Raw genomic sequence first — 18028 nt, 5'->3', positions numbered from 1 at the left:
CCAGGAGCTCTGCAACCGTGGCTAGCCTCCCAAGCTAGCGCGGCCGCTCCTGTGCCTCCCCGTGCCACCATCACTCCGCTCTCTCGACCAGAGCGGTTCTCAGGCGACTCCGGTAACGTCAAGCCCTTCCTGGCGCAGTGCGATCTCCACTTTGAGCTGCAAGCTTCCGCTTTTCCCACGGACCGCTCCCGGATCGCCTTCGTCATTTCCCACACGACAGGGAGGGCGGAGGCATGGGCCACCGCCGAGTGGAGCCGTAACTCGGAGACCTGCCGCTCATGGGCGAGCTTCGTCTGCGCGCTCACCCAGGTGTTCCAGTATGCGGCTCCAGAACGCCAGGCGGCGTCGTCACTCATGACAATTCGCCAGGGGCGTCGCCGCGTGTCCGACTACGCCATTGAGTTCCGGATTCGGGCTGCCGAGAGCCGCTGGAATGAGGAAGCCCTCCATGACGCGTTTTACGAGGGACTGTCCCCACAGATCCGTGGTCACCTCGTGGCCATGGATCTTCCGCCTTCGCTTAACTCCCTCATCGCATTGGCCCTCAAGGTGGACCAGCGCCTCACCGTGCAGAGACAGATGGAGGGCCTGAGGGAGGAGGAGAGGGAGAGTCGCAGTCCGGTTGTTTCCGCTTCCCGGCCACCCGTGTTGTCAGCTTCACCGGAAGCCATGCAAGTGGAGGGGCTTGGCAGCTCAGCGGAGGAGCGCTTACGTCGGCGACGAGAGGGACGCTGTTTTTACTGCGGGCGTTTGGGACACTTGATCGCCCGTTGCCCGACTCGACCAGGGCATTCTGACATCTGGATCGCTACTCCGGTGAGTGTGCGGTACACCGCGACGGGGTCAGGGAGATCCATTCTTCACCTCACCTTGGGAACGGACTCCCGTTCATGCTCTGTGACGGCTTTCATAGATTCTGGGTCGGAAGCAAACCTGATAAATCCCCGCGTGGTCGAGGAGCTGGGGGCGGCAACCTTCCCCACGCAACGGTTTCGTCACGCCTATGCCGCCAACGGCAAGTTCCTTTGTCGGGTTACACATCGTACTCAGACGCTACGTATGAGCTTTCCGGACGCTCACTCGGAGCGAATTAGCTTTCATGTCTTCGACGCACGTAGTAGCGACATCATCTTGGGCAGTCCGTGGCTCAAAGAACATAATCCGCACATAGATTGGACCACGGGTCAGATCAAGACTTGGGGTGAGGACTGTCTCAGTCGTTGTTTCGCTGTCCGGAGAGACAGGGGTATTCAAGTCGCGCCGGTTCGGCTAACGGAACCTGGTACCGCCCTGGACCTGACCGCAGTGCCCTCCTGCTATCATGACCTACGGGAGGTCTATTCTGAATCTAAGGCAAAGTCTCTACCTCCACATCGGTCATACGACTGCGCGATTGAACTCCTGCCAGGCACCTTTCCTACCAGAGGGAAACTGTTCTCTTTAACGGGACCAGAGCATCAAGCCATGAGGGACTACATCGAGGACTCGCTGGCAGCCGGACTCATTCGCCCCTCATCTTCACCAGCCGGTGCGGGGGTTTTTTTTGTCAAGAAGAAGGACGCCACGCTGCGACCCTGCATCGACTACCGAGGACTGAACGACATCACAGTCAAGAACAGGTACCCTTTGCCGCTTATCTCTACAGCATTCAAACTCCTCCAGGGAGCCCGGATCTTCACCAAGCTCGACTTGCGCAGCGCTTACCATCTGGTGCGGATTCGGGAAGGGGATGAGTGGAAGATGGCGTTCAACACCCCCACAGGGCACTATGAGTATCTTGTGATGCCCTTTGGACTGACAAACGCTCCGGCCGTCTTTCAGAACTTCATTAACGACGTGCTCCGGGAGTTCCTGAACAGATCTGTCTTTGTTTACCTGGATGACATTCTCATCTTTTCAGCAGACCTAGCCTCTCACATTCAACAAGTCTGAGAGGTGCTCCGGCGTCTGCAGCAGCACCAATTATACGTGAATATGGATAAGTGTGAGTTCCATCAGGCATCTGTGTCCTTCCTGGGCTTCGTCCTGGCTGAGGGAGAGATACGGATGGATCCCGGGAAGGTCGACGCGGTGCTGCGGTGGCCTACCCCCACCAACAGGAGGGACGTGCAGAGGTTCTTGGGATTTGCCAATTTCTATAGGAAATTCATAAGGAACTTCAGTTCCGTGGCCGCTCCTCTGCATTCGCTCATTTCGCCAAATACCACCTTCGACTGGTCCGGCACCTGCCAGGAGGCCTTCGGCAGGCTCAAGGCAAGTTTCACCACTGCGCCCGTTCTCATTATTCCGGATCCCGATAACCAGTTTGTGGTGGAGGTGGATGCATCGAATTCAGGAATCGGAGCAGTCTTGTCGCAGAGGAGTCCCAGGGATGGAAGGATTCACCCGTGCGCGTTCCTGTCTAGAAAGTTGACCCCGGCAGAGAGGAACTACGACGTGGGAGATAAGGAACTGCTGGCGGTCAAGAGCGCGTTGGAGGAGTGGCGGCACTGGCTGGAGGGCTCGCAAGTACCGTTCGTTGTCTTCACGGACCATAAGAACCTTGAATACCTGAAGTCCGCGAAGAGGTTGAACGCCCGTCAGGCCAGGTGGGCTCTATTTTTCACCCACTTCCACTTTAAGGTGTTTTACCACCCAGGCTCCAAAAACGGCAAGCCGGATGCACTCTCGCGGATCCACGAGGGAGGGCGCACTGATTCAGATGCCGCTACTATCCTGTCAGCGGGGTGCTTCGTGTCCGGGTTCACCTGGTCGCTCGAGTCGCGGGTGAAGGAGGCCCTGGAAGAGACACCGCCACCCGCGGATTGTCCGTCGGGCCGTCTTTTCGTCATCCCATCTCTGCGGGGAGACGTCATCAACTGGGCCCATACCAACAAGACGGTCTGCCACCCGGGTATGGCGAAGACACGGTCAGTGGTCGAACAAAGGTTCTGGTGGCCTAACCTCAGCAAGGATGTAAGGGAGTTCGTCAACGCCTGCCCGGTGTGTGCTGCCAATAAAACTTCCCGCCTACGGCCCGTTGGTGAGTTGCAACCCCTGTCCATCCCCTTCCGTCCGTGGTCACACATCACGATGGACTTCGTTACCGGCCTGCCGCCTTCACAAGGGAACACAGTGGTGCTGTCCATAGTGGACCGTTTCTCCAAGATGGTCCACTTCGTGCCGCTCCCGAAGATCGCGTCGGCCAAGCAGACAGCCCAGTTGGTATTAGACGAGGTCGTCCGTTACCACGGTCTACCCCAGGACATCGTTTCGGACAGGGGTCCGCAATTCAGCGCCCGTTTCTGGAAGGAGTTCTGCAACCTCATCGGCGCTTCAGCAAGTCGGACATCGGGTCATCACCCAGAGTCTAATGGCCAGACTGAGAGGATTAACCAGGAATTAGAGACCGGTCTTCGATGTCTGGTATCCAGGGACCAGAGCACGTGGAGCCAGCACATCAAATGGGTGGAGTATGCCCACAATTCCCTACCCTCCGCTTCAACAGGTATGACTCCACTCCATGTCGTGCATGGGTATCCTCCGTCCCTGTTTCCTGCACTGGTCACAGAATCCACAGTTCCGTCGGCCCTGGCCGTGGTGCGACGCTGCAAACGGACCTGGGAAGCAGCTCGGAGGACACTGCTGCGCATGAGCAGCGCCTACAAGGCCGCAGCAGACCGCAAGAGGAGGTCCGCACCAGAGCTCAGAGTGGGACAGCGAGTGTGGCTCTCTACCAAAGATCTCCCGCTGCGGACGGAATCCCGCAAACGTGCTCCCAGGTTCGTTGGCCCGTTCCCTGTTTCCAAGGTTATTAACCTGGTCGCCGTCTCGTTGAAACTGCCCAGGTCGATGAGGGTGCACCCTACGTTCCACGTCAGCAGACTTCGCCCGAATCGCACGTCGTCGCTGGCTCCTCCGCTCAAGTCCCCCCCGCATGGTCGACGGTGGGTTGGTGTACACCGTGCGCCGGTTGCTGTCTTCCCGCCGCAGAGGGAGGGGGGTCCACTACCTGGTGGACTGGGAGGGATATGGCCCGGAGGAGCGCTCTTGGATCCCCTCCCGCTTCCTCGTGGACCGCTCCCTCATCAGGGACTTTCACGCGGCTCACCCTGATGCGCCTGGGCCGTCCAGAGCCGGCCGTTGAGGGGGGGGGGTACTGTCATGATCCTGGATTCCAGCCAGGGCTGGGCGTGGCCGTCTAATCGGAAGGGTCACACCTGCGCCTCATGACCTCCGATTAGACCCAGTACATATAGGACCCGGGGGACGACAGAGACTCTGCTAGATCGTTGCCTCTCGTGCCTCGTTCCCGCACTACCGTACTCCTGACGTCTACCTCCCGTGTACCGACCAATGCCTGTCTCCCGACCTACCCCGTAAGCCTGCCGTTGCTGATCTTGCTGCTTGTTTGGACTGACTCCCTGGTAACCGACATTGGAACGAATAAAGGATTATTCCGCACTGCTTACCTCTCACCTGAGTCGTGCATTTGGGTCCACCCTTGAGCCCCGCATCGTGACAATCACATGGTGTCCTTTTCTTAACATCTTGTGGCAAGTCAAGTTCATGAGCTGTGTACTGTGCTTTCTGGTTCCAAAATTGTTCAAAAATGGATGACTGATGAATGGCTTCACAAAAATAAGTGTTCCTGTCCCCAAATAACATTATTTTCACTCCAGACACTTGTGTGTCATATTCCTCATAAACACTGTCACCGCGCATACCCTTTTTATACACTATACACTATACAGAGCTTGATGCAAAAATAATAGACCTCTTGCCATCATGCCCCCTTGTACTTCTCTAACAACACCCCCAAGGCAAATAATGCATCTGTGGTCTCTATGCATGAAATCATAACTAACTAAAGAATCTAACAGCCCCCTTACTCATCATTCCTACATTGTATTCATCACACTTGCCTCTTCTACTCTTCCTTCTCTCTCATTTTCTTTGCTCATCCACTTCTCAAAGCATTCTTTCCATCTATTTAGCACACTCCTGTCACCAGTCAACACGTATCCATCTCCATCCTTAATCACACAAACCTGCTGCACATCATTTCTATCTCTATCCCTCTGTCTAGCCCACCTGAATTGTTTTTTTTTCCCTTTTTTTGTGTCACACCTGGTATACATTTCAACATATCTTTCTTGTTTGGCCTTTGCCACTTGTACCTTCGCCCTACAGCACATCCCCATGTATTCCTTTCCTTTCTCCTCAGTCCTCTCAGTGTCCTACTTCTTCTTCGCTTACCTCTTTCCTTGTATGATTTCCTGTACCTTGAGCTTCCACCACAAAGTCTCATTCTCCCCTTTCCTACCAGAGGATACACCAAGTACTCTCCTGCCTGTCTCTGTCTCTGTGATCACCTTAGCTGTAGCTATCACCCTATGATTTCAAAATCATTTTAAAACCTTGTTGCATGAACGGTGTTTATTTATTTTTCTGTGAAATTGAAACAAAAACAGGACATTTTTCCTTAATGTGTATCAAATACATTCAACCCAGTACAACAGGAACCCCAGCCCCAACTCCATGTTCTCTCCGTGACAGCATGGGTCTTCTCCGGGCACTCTGGTTTCCTCCCACATCGCAAAACCATGCATTAATTGGAGACTCTAAATTGCCCCTAGATGTGATTGTGAGTGCGGATGTTGTCTGTTTCTCTGTCCCCTGTGATTGGCTGGCAACAAGTTTAGGGTGTTCCCTGCCTGATGATAGCTTAGATACGTTCCAGGACTTCTGTGACCTTGGATGAATGGATGGATTACATAGAAAAAAAACCCAAAACAATCCATTATCACTGTCATTATACAGTGTTTTAACTAAAGCATCCATCCATTCATTTTCTTAGCCACTTATCCTCACAAGGGTCACGGAAGTGCTGGAGCCTATCACAGCTGTCAACGGGCACACCCTTAACTGGTTGCCAGGCAATTGCAGGGCACATCAAGACAAACAGCCGCACTCACAATCACACCTAGGGGCACTTTAGAGTGTCCAATTAATGTTTAGCTAAAGCATTCTTTTATATTTTTTTTAGCAATCTCATTTTACTTTTATGTACTGTATTACAAAAGAACTTAACAAAACATTCACATTTCACTTACACGGTGTTCCTGAACGCATTTCGCGCTCTGACCAGTTGCGGCGTGCCTGCCTCATGTAAACGTGAATGGTGACATTGACCCCACCACCTAATTGGTTGCTTTAATACCCCACCAAGTGAAGGCTCGTTTAAAGTATGTCCAGCAGGGTTTTTTCTTGGAAGTACCTAACAAAAACCTGGACTCATGAATGAAAATTGTCTGAAAAACATTCAGATAAACCAAGATGAGTGCATTCTCAGTCGTGTCCACATGTATTGATTCTCTACCTGTATTGCACCACAGCGTCAGTAAACAACAGTGGCCAATCCTGGAACTACCAGACCTGGTCAACGGTTGGTTTTTTTTTGGACATATTGTTCAGTCCCAATGGTCCATTAGAGGTGATATCTGTAAAATTGCGGTACATTATGTTGAGCTTCCACTGCCTTGCGGACTTCCATTACAATATTAAACACTTTCAATGAATTCTAAGTGTATTGAGTCATAAACAATGCCTGTGTTTGTCAGAAGCTATGATATAGAGTATATCAATAAAAAGCCTTGCTCCACTTTGGACAGCGTGTGAATGAGGGATTTATATTCTATTGGTCTAGATTACAGATACACGATCACCTTTTGTCAACACTGTCTTATTGAGTCAGAAGCCCTCTAGTTAAAGAGATTACATTTTCCAGGGGATATTTGCACTTCAGTTTGTGATTTATGGCCCCCGGCAGCACTGTGAGAACGTGTATCTAAGATTTGCTCACTTTCCACTTGGCAAACTCTTAATCCAGAGCTGGCATCCATGTTATCCATCTGCATTTGACTCGGTCACATTTTATTGCCTATCAGTCCAAATAGTTGAGAGATGCTGAAGACGGATGTATGTACATTCCTTTTGAACGACATGATGAAACCCTGAGGAATGCAACTGTCATGAAATGCATGATTGTTAGTATGATATTAATGAAAAAACGGCAGCCAACATGGACCAATGCGTTTTTTCACCACAAAACATGTTTTTGACGTATACAGCTTTTTGTAACTCCCGCCATGAAAATCCTCTCGAGATTTTTGTTTTCGAGAAGAAGCAGGAAGTGACGTAAGGGACAGACCCGCCCTCAAGTGGAATCATTTGTTTCCATTAGTTTTACCTCCAGGAAGGTAGCTCATTGTTCCTTCGTGTTAGCCAAAATGCCGGCTCGTTGCAATGCTGGACATTGCTTGAACACTCGGGAGGATGGATTTACCCTTCATAAGTTTGCAGGAGACCTGGTTCGTCGTGAAAAATGGATTGCACGGGTGCAGAGGATGAGAACTTCGTGGGTTCCAAATGACAGATCGGTGTGTATACAGCAACTAAAACAAATTATAGTTTGGGGCGGACCATGTAATCCATCTCTCATAACGTAAAAAAGATCCGCATACGAAATGCGTCGATGTGCGCGTCAGACGGTGTGCTGCGTTGCTTCGCCAGCGAAGCTTGCGGGCACCCAACGGCAGCGGCTCTGAAGAACGCTGCCACTATGCAGCACTCAGCCGCCTGCGATGACAACGCAGTAAAGCGCCCCGGCTCGACGGTGTTGGTCATCGCATATTGCGGCATCTATGAACAACCCCCAAAAGCAGCACGGCTCGGCTCTGCCTCACTCAGCCGCGTTCGGCGACAACCCAGTAAAGCGCCCTGGCTCAACGGTGTTGTTAATCGCATATTGCGGCCTCTATGACCAACCCCCTAAAGCAGCACGGCTCGGCTCCACGATAAACCACCTCGGCGCCAAAAATGAGCCACACCGACCGGCTGCGATGAGCCGCGATGGCTCATCTCCACCATGGAAGTGGATCGGACAGGAGGCGGTTTAACCGGGATCGCATATCATCTGAATATGGCTCGAAACAATTGTGTAATATTGCCCCGAGGGCTCGAAACAAGTGTAATATTGCCCCAGTAACTTCACTCGGTTGTGTGATGTTCTCCTTTTCGAAAAGAGCTTCCATGTCAGAAGGGGGGTGTTCATCTCCCATAGTTAGGGTGCACCGCGTGTTTTCATTGGCGAATGTCCGGGTGACGTCACAGACAGAGGATGCAGCCAATATGACGACTACTTGGATGTCGTAGAATGACACTTCTGCAACTTTGCACAAGGATTACGCGCTCTCCCCTTACATTTATTTTTTCATATAGACATTGAAGTGAATAATGTTATATGTATTTTTCATTAGAATATCTATTTTAGAATGTTTATAGGGATGACACTTGGCCTTTAAATGACTAAATCTCCCCAAAGTCATTATCGTGTTTAGTTTCTAAATCCATTAAATATTAAGTCGTGAAAATGTGCAAAGACTGAAAACAATTTAGTACTGAATATTTATTAAACTCTTTTTCATTTAATCATTTAATTGTTTTGGCAACAAAAGCATGCTAGGGTGCATACTTTCTGGCATGAGTTCTTTCCCCTACTATGTGTTCACCAAGTGCCCTTATTCCATGCAGTGCCCATTCAGGAGAATTGACCACTTTCTCATGTATAATAACTTCGGTGAGTTTTACCAGTATAGTGTGCAGTGAGCCATCAAACGATGCCCAGAACACCAAGAAAGACATCTTCACTGACGTGTAATGTGTTTTTGTGTTATTTGGGCTACAGTGTTGTCTACCCCCGTAGGTGTTGCGCTGCAAGGGAGCAGCAAACAGGATCCTCCACCCCATGATCCCTTCCCAGGTTGCCAACGGTTAGAGCGGGTTCAGTGCAATGATGTTAGTTGTCAGCCTCAGAGTTGATAGCCATGATGTCGCAGGGCAAAGAGGAAGAGGGAAAAAAATCCTCCAGGAAGACGGTGCTCCATGTACTCCGGTGGCCGCATGGGGTGCACCCTACAGCAGCCACAGCAGCGCATATGCTTGTTGAAGTTCAACTGGGGCAAAGGAAGGGAAAAGCCCCTCAAGCATGTTCATAGTGATCAATAATGAAGTTGTCACACAGTTTTTTTCAAGTGGATTTGCTTGCTTATTTGTACAAACAGATTCTGAATGCAAAATAATATGAGATAATTCTTAACAATGAGACAGATAATTTATGTAGGGTGGCACATCATTTTGATTTGGTTCTTAAATGATCACCAGAGGTTGTTGCTTAAGATGTTCATTTTTTTTCATGACATAGTGACATCACTGGATAATCTTAAAGGCTGAGAGTATTGGACTGCACAATTAGCTGTTTTGGCCCTGTTTTTTTGTTTGTTCGCTCCCAGCCACTGTTGCAGCCTCTTGAGTGGTGACTTATAGTGGGAAGTTTCTCGTTCAGCAACTGAACTGAGAAAGGAGTAGGTAAATTCTTGAAGATATTCCACTCAGTACGTTCATTTGTTTAAATGAGTTATTCAAGAATGACAGCACTACTCAAGGCCAGTCTACCACTCTACCCCCAAAAATGAATGAATACGCAAAATGTTTGGTATACAAATTTGCTGTGACACACTTGAACCTGCGATCCCATAACATTTTCACTGCATATAGACACATGTGCACAACTTACACAATGTGCACTTGTGAATCTTCTTCTTCTTCTCCTTTTGGCTTGTCCCGTTCGGGTTCGCCACAGCGTGTCATCTTTTTCCATCTAAGCCTATCTTGTGCATCTTCCTCTCTAACAACCACTGTCCTTATGTCCTCCCTCACAATCATCCATCCATCAACCTTTGCTTTGGTCTTCCTCTCGCTCTTTTGCCTGGTAGCTCATTCCTCAGCACCCATCTACCAGTATACTCACTCTCTCGTCTCTGAACAAGTCCAAACCATCTAAGTCTGCTCTCTCTAACCTTGTCTCCAAAACATCCAACTTTGGCTGTCCCTCTAATGAGCTCATTTCTAATCCTATCCAACCCGTTTACTCCAAGCGAGAACCTCAACATCTTACTTTCTGCTCTCTCCAGTTCTGCTTCCTGTTGTTTCTTCACTGCCACCATCTCTAATCCTCACCCCTGTTTTATAAACTTTGCCCTTCATCCTAGCGGAGACCCTTCTGTCGCATAGAACACCAGACACCTTCTGCCAACTGTTCCACCCCACTTGGACATGTTTCTTCAGTTCTTTACCACACTCTTCATTGCTCTGTATTGTTGACCCCAAGCATTTGAAGTCATCCACCCACGCTATCTCTTCTCCCTGGAGCTTCACTCCTCCTACTCCGCCCCTCACATTCATGCAGATTTACTCTGTTTTACTTCAGCTAATCTTCATTCCTCTCCTTTCCAGTGCGTGCCTCTATCTTTCTAATTGTTCCTCTGCATGCTCCCTGCTTTCACTGCAGATCACATTACCATCTGCGAACATCATAGTCCAATGGGATTCCAGTCTAACCTCATCTGTCATTCTATTCATTATTCCTGCAAACAGGAAAAGGATCAGCGCGGATCCCTGATACAGTCCCACCTCCACCTTAAATTGTTCTGACACACCAACGACACACCTCACCGCTGTTCCGCTGCCCTCATACATGTCCTGTACTATTCTAACATATTTCTCCACCACCCCAGACTTGCACATGCTATACCACAGTTCCTCTATTGATACTCTGTCATAGGCTTTCTCTTGGTCTACAAAGACACAATTTAGCTCCTTCTCACCTTCTCTGTACTTTTCCACGGGCATCCTCAAGGCAAATAATGCATCTGTGGTACTCTTTCTAGCCATGAACCTATATTGTTGCTCACAGTTCACAGACAATGTGGACCTGGAAATAAATGTAAAAATGATCGAAAGTACACCCACACCCACAGTCATGCAGGAACTAAAGCATGCCTTTTCATACTGATCTAAAAAGCATAGAACAACCCAAAATGTGTCAGAATCCTAAAGGATTGACATTCAGAATTGTAAAGGTCTCTGGCCTAACCTTGGATTGCTTGATAAAAGAATAGAAGTTGTGCACTACGAATAAAAGTTGTGCAGGCCTTTCAAAATACTGCATGTGAATCTGATTTTTTAGTATGTTTACATTGCCGTAAAGATGTATTGGCCTTGTGCTTATATTTTTCCATAGTTTCCCCATCTAATGGTTAGCACTGTCAAACAAATATAAATATCAGACAAATATAACACAGGTAAACTTACACTATTTTTAAATGGTCCATTGTCCAACCCGCTTATCCTCACAAGGATCACAGGAGCCCATCCCAGCTAGCATTGGGCAAAAGGCAGACTACACCCTCAATTGACTGTTGCCAGTCAGTCGCAAAGCACATATCGAAACCATTACTGAGCTGTGGGGGAAATAATGGGGGGAGTCAGTGAGTATGGGATGACCAACCGCATAGTAGGACTCACTGTTCTCGTTAGTTTAACCCCAATATTCATCAATCTGGACTTTCAGTAAGCTCGATGGCTGCACTTACAAGCATTGACCAAGGTCGAGGCAGACGGGTCGAGTGTCCAGGTTCAGCCCGAGGGAATAGCTGCTCTTAGGAGGGTCAGAGCAGGCACGTGGTGCCCATTTCTGTCTGCTTCAAGCACGGGCAGATATGCTCAGCCGTTGAGGCTACTCTTTGACAAGTCCACATCACCTTGGTGAGGGTGTGATCGTGTAGCTTTAATCGGGAGAGATACAAGTGGATCTCAACAGACCCAAAAAGGCTGAGCACCAGCCAGGAAGAGCGCGTGTTCCAAGAGAATGTTGCCAGAGCGAGTTGCAAGAGAGCTAGTCAAGCATGGTGGATGGAGGGGCAAAATGGGTGTTTCCACACCTGAGCTCAAACCAATGGCCACCACGCCCGTTTTGATCCTTGCTTTTTAGCTTGAGATTAATTTGGTTTCAACAAATGGATTTATATTAAGTATGAATTATTGGGTTTCAAATAACAAGAATATTTTCCCTCGAGCGTTGTCCAGTCCCAAGGTCAAATGTTCATGTGTTGTGTTGCTATGGATTGTTGCGATGATCTTACTGTTTGCAATAACTTTTGTGTTTCTTTGTTTTTCTTTGTTGGCATGTTGGCATAAACAGCACTGATTCAACATCCGAGATTCAAGTTTGTAGCAATCCAGTCACCAGTGGTGTTCATTCTAGTGTTCAAAAGATTATATTTTGCCATGTTCTCTCTATCATTTTGTTTGATAGTAGTTTGAGATCTTTTGTCTTAACTTCATTTTGTCTGGGAATATTCATCTTTAGTGATTTCTTGAGTCAACAAGTCTGGAGAGTCTGAAGTCTTAGGTGTGATCAATGAAAATTAACTAAAGATCATGCCACATTTATAAATTATTTAACAAGGGGGTTAATTACTTTTACCCAAACTGCCAGATAACTTTTTTCCTGAATAAATGAAATCAATTTTAAAACAGCATTTTAAATTCACTTGGGTTCTGTTCGTCTGATATTTACACTTGTTTGACGATCTTGAAAATTAATTTAATAGTCATTTAAGTGGGGAAGCTATGGAAAAATATCAGAATCTGAGAAGGGAGCCAATACCTTTTAACAGCATTGTATATGTGAGGAAAAAACAAAATACTTGGGGAACATTGAGTGTCTAACAATGCTACTCTTCATGAAATATAATTAAATTTCTCATTAATGTTTGACTCCAACACAACACTTCTGGAGGCCTTCAGGTTGCTTGCGGCACCCTACTAATGAACAGTTAAATCTTATTCAGCAGATTTTCAAGGCTCTGGTTCATGCTATTCTCTCTACTTGCTCGGTAGTTGCTGCATGCTGCAGCACTGCCTAGCCTACAGTATTCCCACAATCCCAGAATAATAATTTACCTGTAGATTCTCACACACACTCAAAATACTGAACTTGTGTTAAGACAACACATGTAAGACTACAGCGAGGTGATGTGTAAAGTCCTTCCACTCATCCAACCTACCAAACATATTGTGTTCACTTGTATGGTGTATGGGATCCATTAAATCTGCACAGAGCTCTCAACCAGCAGAGCTTTTAATGATCATATTCATTTGAGTATTAGAGTGTTGGAAATGAGCCATTGATTTTCTAACTAGTGCATGCAAATGGATAAAAAGTGTTCAAGCTTTGAAATCATCACCCAAATAAAAAGGTACAGTTTGAGACAAATATTTGAATGCAGTCGTTTGCTCTATCAGAAAATGCAATCTTTTAGTGGCTGAGGAAGTCAAAATTGCCAGTGTCCGTTTTTTTTTTTTTTTAAATCAGCATTCGATACCAAGGACACTTATGGACTTCAATGTCATAAATCACATAACACAAATCACACATTGTAAAGCTCTAACATAAAAGCAGCAACAATGGAATACTATTGTTTACTTTCTTTTCATGACGGCACGGTGGAGCAGCTGGAAAGCTTTTGCCTCACAGTTCTGAGTTCCCGGGTTCAACCCCCGACCTGCCTGTGTGGAGTTTGCATGTTTTCCCCGTGCCTGCGTGGGTTTTCTCCCACATCCCTGAAACATGCAACATTAATTGGACACTCTAAATTGTCCCTAAATGTGATTGTGAGAGCGTCTGAGTGTCCCTACATGCCCCGCAATTGACTGGCAACCAGTTCAGGGTGTACTCTGCCTCCTGCCCAGTGATTCCTGGGATAGGCTCCAGCACTCCTGTGACCCTCGTGAGGATAAACGGCGAAGAAATGGACGGATGGACTATCTTTTCACATCACACACATTTGTCAGGCTAATTATTGCAAGGCAGAGTTTGGAAGATTAAACAAAAAATGTCACATACGCCGGTGAAAAAAACAACTTGATCATAAGTTATTGTTGGGACCTTGAAGAAAATTGTCTCAATTTGTTCTCATGAAGTGGGCAAATTACACAGCTCAGATGTCAAATATGTCATGAAAGAAAGAAGTTTGCATTAAATAAAGTATGTGCTTGATAATGCTGACATTGGAAACATGTACTCTCACACACTTTCTCTGTTTCGTGACCCTCGAGAGTTATAGTAAATCATATTAGTAGTGATGATGTGCTTATTTTGCACTAAACAGGTTATCTCAGTACTAAAGCCATCCATCCATTTTCTTTTGCCGCTTATCCTCACAAGGGTCATGGGGAGTGCTGGAGCCAATCCCAGCTGTAAACGGGCAGGAGGCAGGGTACACCCTGAACTGGTTGCCAGCCAATTGGAGGGCAAATCGAGACAAACAGCCGCACTCTTAATCACACCGAGGTGCAATTTAGAGTGTCCAAGTAATGTTGGACCGGAGTGCCTGGAGGAAACCCACACAGGCATGGGGAGAACATGCAAACTCCACACAGGTGGGTCCGGGATTGAACACGGGACCTCAGAACTGTGTGGTCAACGCTTTCCAGCTGAGCCACTGTGCCGCCTACTAAAGCTAGAGCATTTTTTTTTTCAAACATAAAACCAAAATCCCATCACAAAGCGTTTTTAAAGAATAATATAGGATATATTGCACTTACCTTGAAACAACATTTTAAGAATAATGTTCATGGGCCACATTGGGTTGTAAAGGTAAACAGCATCGTGCTATGTTATGACAACCACAGCTTACCTGTAGGATACATGCTGGAATGGTCACCAGACAAACATCCTTGCACACCATATTCAAACTTATTATAGGTATGAGCAAAAACACTGAGTGTTGCGAACGAGCTGCAGTCCACAGAGTTTGTTTGCTATAGTTCTCAGGAGTAGCAAGACTGTTTTTGTTTTTTTTAAATGTGATGTTTTATGATGTAGCAACAGTCCAGGTTACAGCCAATAAAAATGCACATAAACTTTCACAACCCAAAAATACATTGGCGGGTTTTAAACTAGTGACACCCAGTTGGCGGACAAGCCATATAAATGTATGATATAGTACAATATACTTACAATGTGTTTTAAAGCAATACTATTTTGATAATTTCATATGAACCTGTGGATGAAAGGTCAGCGTGTACCCTGCCTCTCACACACAGATACTAGGGAGAGGCTACAGCATGCCCATCACCCTAGTGAGGATAAGATGTACAATGGATAATGATATAAATATTTCATCAATGCTAATCTTATTAATTTTTTGAATAAAAGTTCAGAGTGCATATATTACTCTAGCTTATTTATTCTTGTACAAATTAAAATTAAATGACTCCTGAAAAAGTAACATAAACAGTACTTGTAAGTGTTGATTTTTTTCCAGGAATTAACACTCTTTTTTAAATATGTTTATTTATACAGACTGAATATATTATTATATACAGCATTGTGAAAAAGTGTTTGACCCTTCCTAAGTTCTTTTATTTATTTTTTTTGCACATTTGTCACACTTAAATGTTTCCGATTACCCAAAAATATAAATATGAGTGAAATACAACAAAAGTAAACACAAAATGAATTTCTAAATGAAGATTTTTATTATTAAGGGAGAAAAGAAATCCAAACCTACGTGGCCTTTTGTGGAAAAAGTGACTGCCCCTAAACGTAATACATGGTTGGGTCATCCTTACCAGCAACAACTGCAATCAAGCCTTTGTGATAACTTATAACGAGTTTTGAACATTGTTGGATTTTTGATCCACTCATCTTTGCAGAATTGTTGTAATTCAGCCACAATGGAGAGTATTTGAGCATGAACTGCATTCTTAAAATCATGTCACACCATCTCAACATTATTCAGATCACAACTTTGACTCGGCCACTCCAAAGTCTTCACTTTTGTTTCTTCAGCTATTCAAAAGAGGACTTGCTGGTGTGTTTTGGATCATTTTCCTGCTGCTGAATCCTAGTTTGTTTCAGCCTCAGGTCACGAACATATGGAAGGACATTCTTCTTCAGGACTTTTTGCTAGACTGCCAAATTCATGGTTCCATTTATCACAGCAAGTTTTCCAGGTTCTGAAGTAGCAAAACAGCCCCAGACCATCACTCTCCCATCACCATATTTTACTGTTTTGTGTGGGGTTTTTTTTTTGCTAGATATAGGGAGAAATACCTTCCAAAAAGTTCAGCTTTTGTCTTGTCAGATCTAAGTCTAGGTTCCTAAAAGTCTTGGGGATCATTCAAATGTCTTCTGGCAAAATTGACATGAACCTCCCGGTTCTTTTTGCTCAGCAGCTACTTTTGTTTTGTTTTTGTTTTTGTTTTTGAACTATGCCATGCAGGCCATTTTTGCCCAGTCTCTTTCTTATGGTGATGTCATAAACAGAGACCTTAAAAGTCAAATGTCATCCCTATAAACATTCTAAAATAGATATTGTAATGAAAAATACATATAACATTATTCACTTCAATGTCGATATGAAAAAAAAATGTGAGCGGAAAATGTGTCATCCCTGCGCAAAGTTGCAGAAGTGTCATTCTACGACATTCAAGTGGTCACAATATTGGCTGCATCCTCTGTCCGTGCCGTCACCCGGACATTCGCCAATGAAAACACGCGGTGCACTCTACTATAGGAGATGAACACGCCCCTTCTGACACCACACAACCGAGTGAAGTTACCGGGGCAATATTACACTATTTTTCCAAGCCATATTCAGATGATATGCGATCATGGCCAAATCGCCTCCCGTCCGATCCACTTCCGTGGCGGAGATGAGCCATCACGGCTCATCGCAGCTGGCCGGTGTGGCTCATTTTCGTTGGCTTGGCATGCTGCTTTAGGAGGTTGTTCCCAGCCGCCGCATTACACAATCAACAACACCGTCGAGCCGGGGAGCTTTACTGCGTTGTCGACTGCGTTCTTCAGAGCCGCCGCCGTCCGCAAGCCCTACGCACAGCCTTCGCTGAAGCCGCAGCGCCTCAGCCGCTGTGGCTCATTTTCGGCGCCGTGATGGCTTATAATGGAGCCGGGCCGTGCGGTTTTTGGGGGTTGTTCATAGACGCCGCAGTACGCGATGAACAACACCGTCGAGCCGGGGCGCTTTACTTCGCGCACGTGGCTGAGTGAGGCATTCTCGGCTGGGTTCTTCAGAGCCGCCGCGGTCCACGAGCCCGAAGCGCAGCCTTTGCTGGAAAAGCGACGCAGCAGCCCGACGGCGTCTGACGTGCACATCGACATATTTCATATGTGGATCTATTGTTACATTATGAGAGACCGAATATGCGGTCCGCCCCAAACTATCACTATTTTAGAAGCTGTATACACACCTACCTGTCATTTAGAACCCATGAAGCTCTCGTCCTCTGCACTCGTGCAATCCATTTTTCACGACGAACCGGGTCTATTGCAAACTTATGAAGGGTAAATCCATTCTCCCGAGTGTTCAAGCAATGTCCAGCAATGAAACGAGCTGGTATTTTGGCTAACACGAAGGAACAACGAGCTACCTTCCCGGAGGTAAAACTAGTGGAAACAAACTAATTCACTTGAGGGTGGGTCTGTCCTTTACGTCACTTCCTGCTTCTTCTGGAAAACAAATCCCTCAAGAGGATTTTCGAGAGTTACAATAAGCTGTATACGTCAAAATCATGTTTTGTGGTGAAAAAACGCATGGGCCCATATTGGCTGCCGTTTTTTTTTTCATTAATAACATACTAAAAATCATTAATTTCATGAGAGTAGCCCTTTAACTGAGGCAAGTGAGGCCTGTAGTTCTTTGAACGTTGTTGCTGTGTGTCTGTGTGTTTGTGTTTTTGTGACTTGATGGATGAGTTGTAGCGTTGTTCTAGGGGTAATTTTGGTTTGCTATTCACTCCTGGGAATGTTCACCACTGTTCTATGTTTTCAGATTTTGTGGATAATGGCTGTCACTGTAGTTTGCTGGAGTCCCAAAACTTGACAAACAAACAATGGCTCTATAATCTTTTGCACGGTGGTTCTTTTATCCTTTGTTGCTGAATTTCTTCAGATCTCTGCTTGTCTGGCCTCTCTTTTCTATTTCACTTTGTCAGGGATTGCCTATTATGTAGTTTCTTGACTGAAAACAGGTGTGGCGGTATCAGCCCTGGGTGAGGCTAGAGAAATTGAACAGCAAGTATGATAAGCCACAGTTATGTTTTATTGGGAGAGGAGGAG

General features: G+C 46.4%; 1 protein-coding gene across 6 annotated transcripts in view; it reads left to right on the top strand.

Moving 5' to 3' along the window:
- The window catches only part of alk (ALK receptor tyrosine kinase), a 453734-nt gene that overhangs the window by 362998 nt on the left and 72708 nt on the right, over positions 1–18028 (top strand). The window lies entirely within an intron of this gene.

Source organism: Syngnathoides biaculeatus, chromosome 15 (assembly GCF_019802595.1).
Source record: "Syngnathoides biaculeatus isolate LvHL_M chromosome 15, ASM1980259v1, whole genome shotgun sequence".
In the NCBI taxonomy this organism is placed as follows: Eukaryota; Metazoa; Chordata; class Actinopteri; order Syngnathiformes; family Syngnathidae; genus Syngnathoides; species Syngnathoides biaculeatus.
Note: the sequence above shows the minus strand (reverse complement) of the source record. Positions and strands in the feature narration are given on the sequence as shown.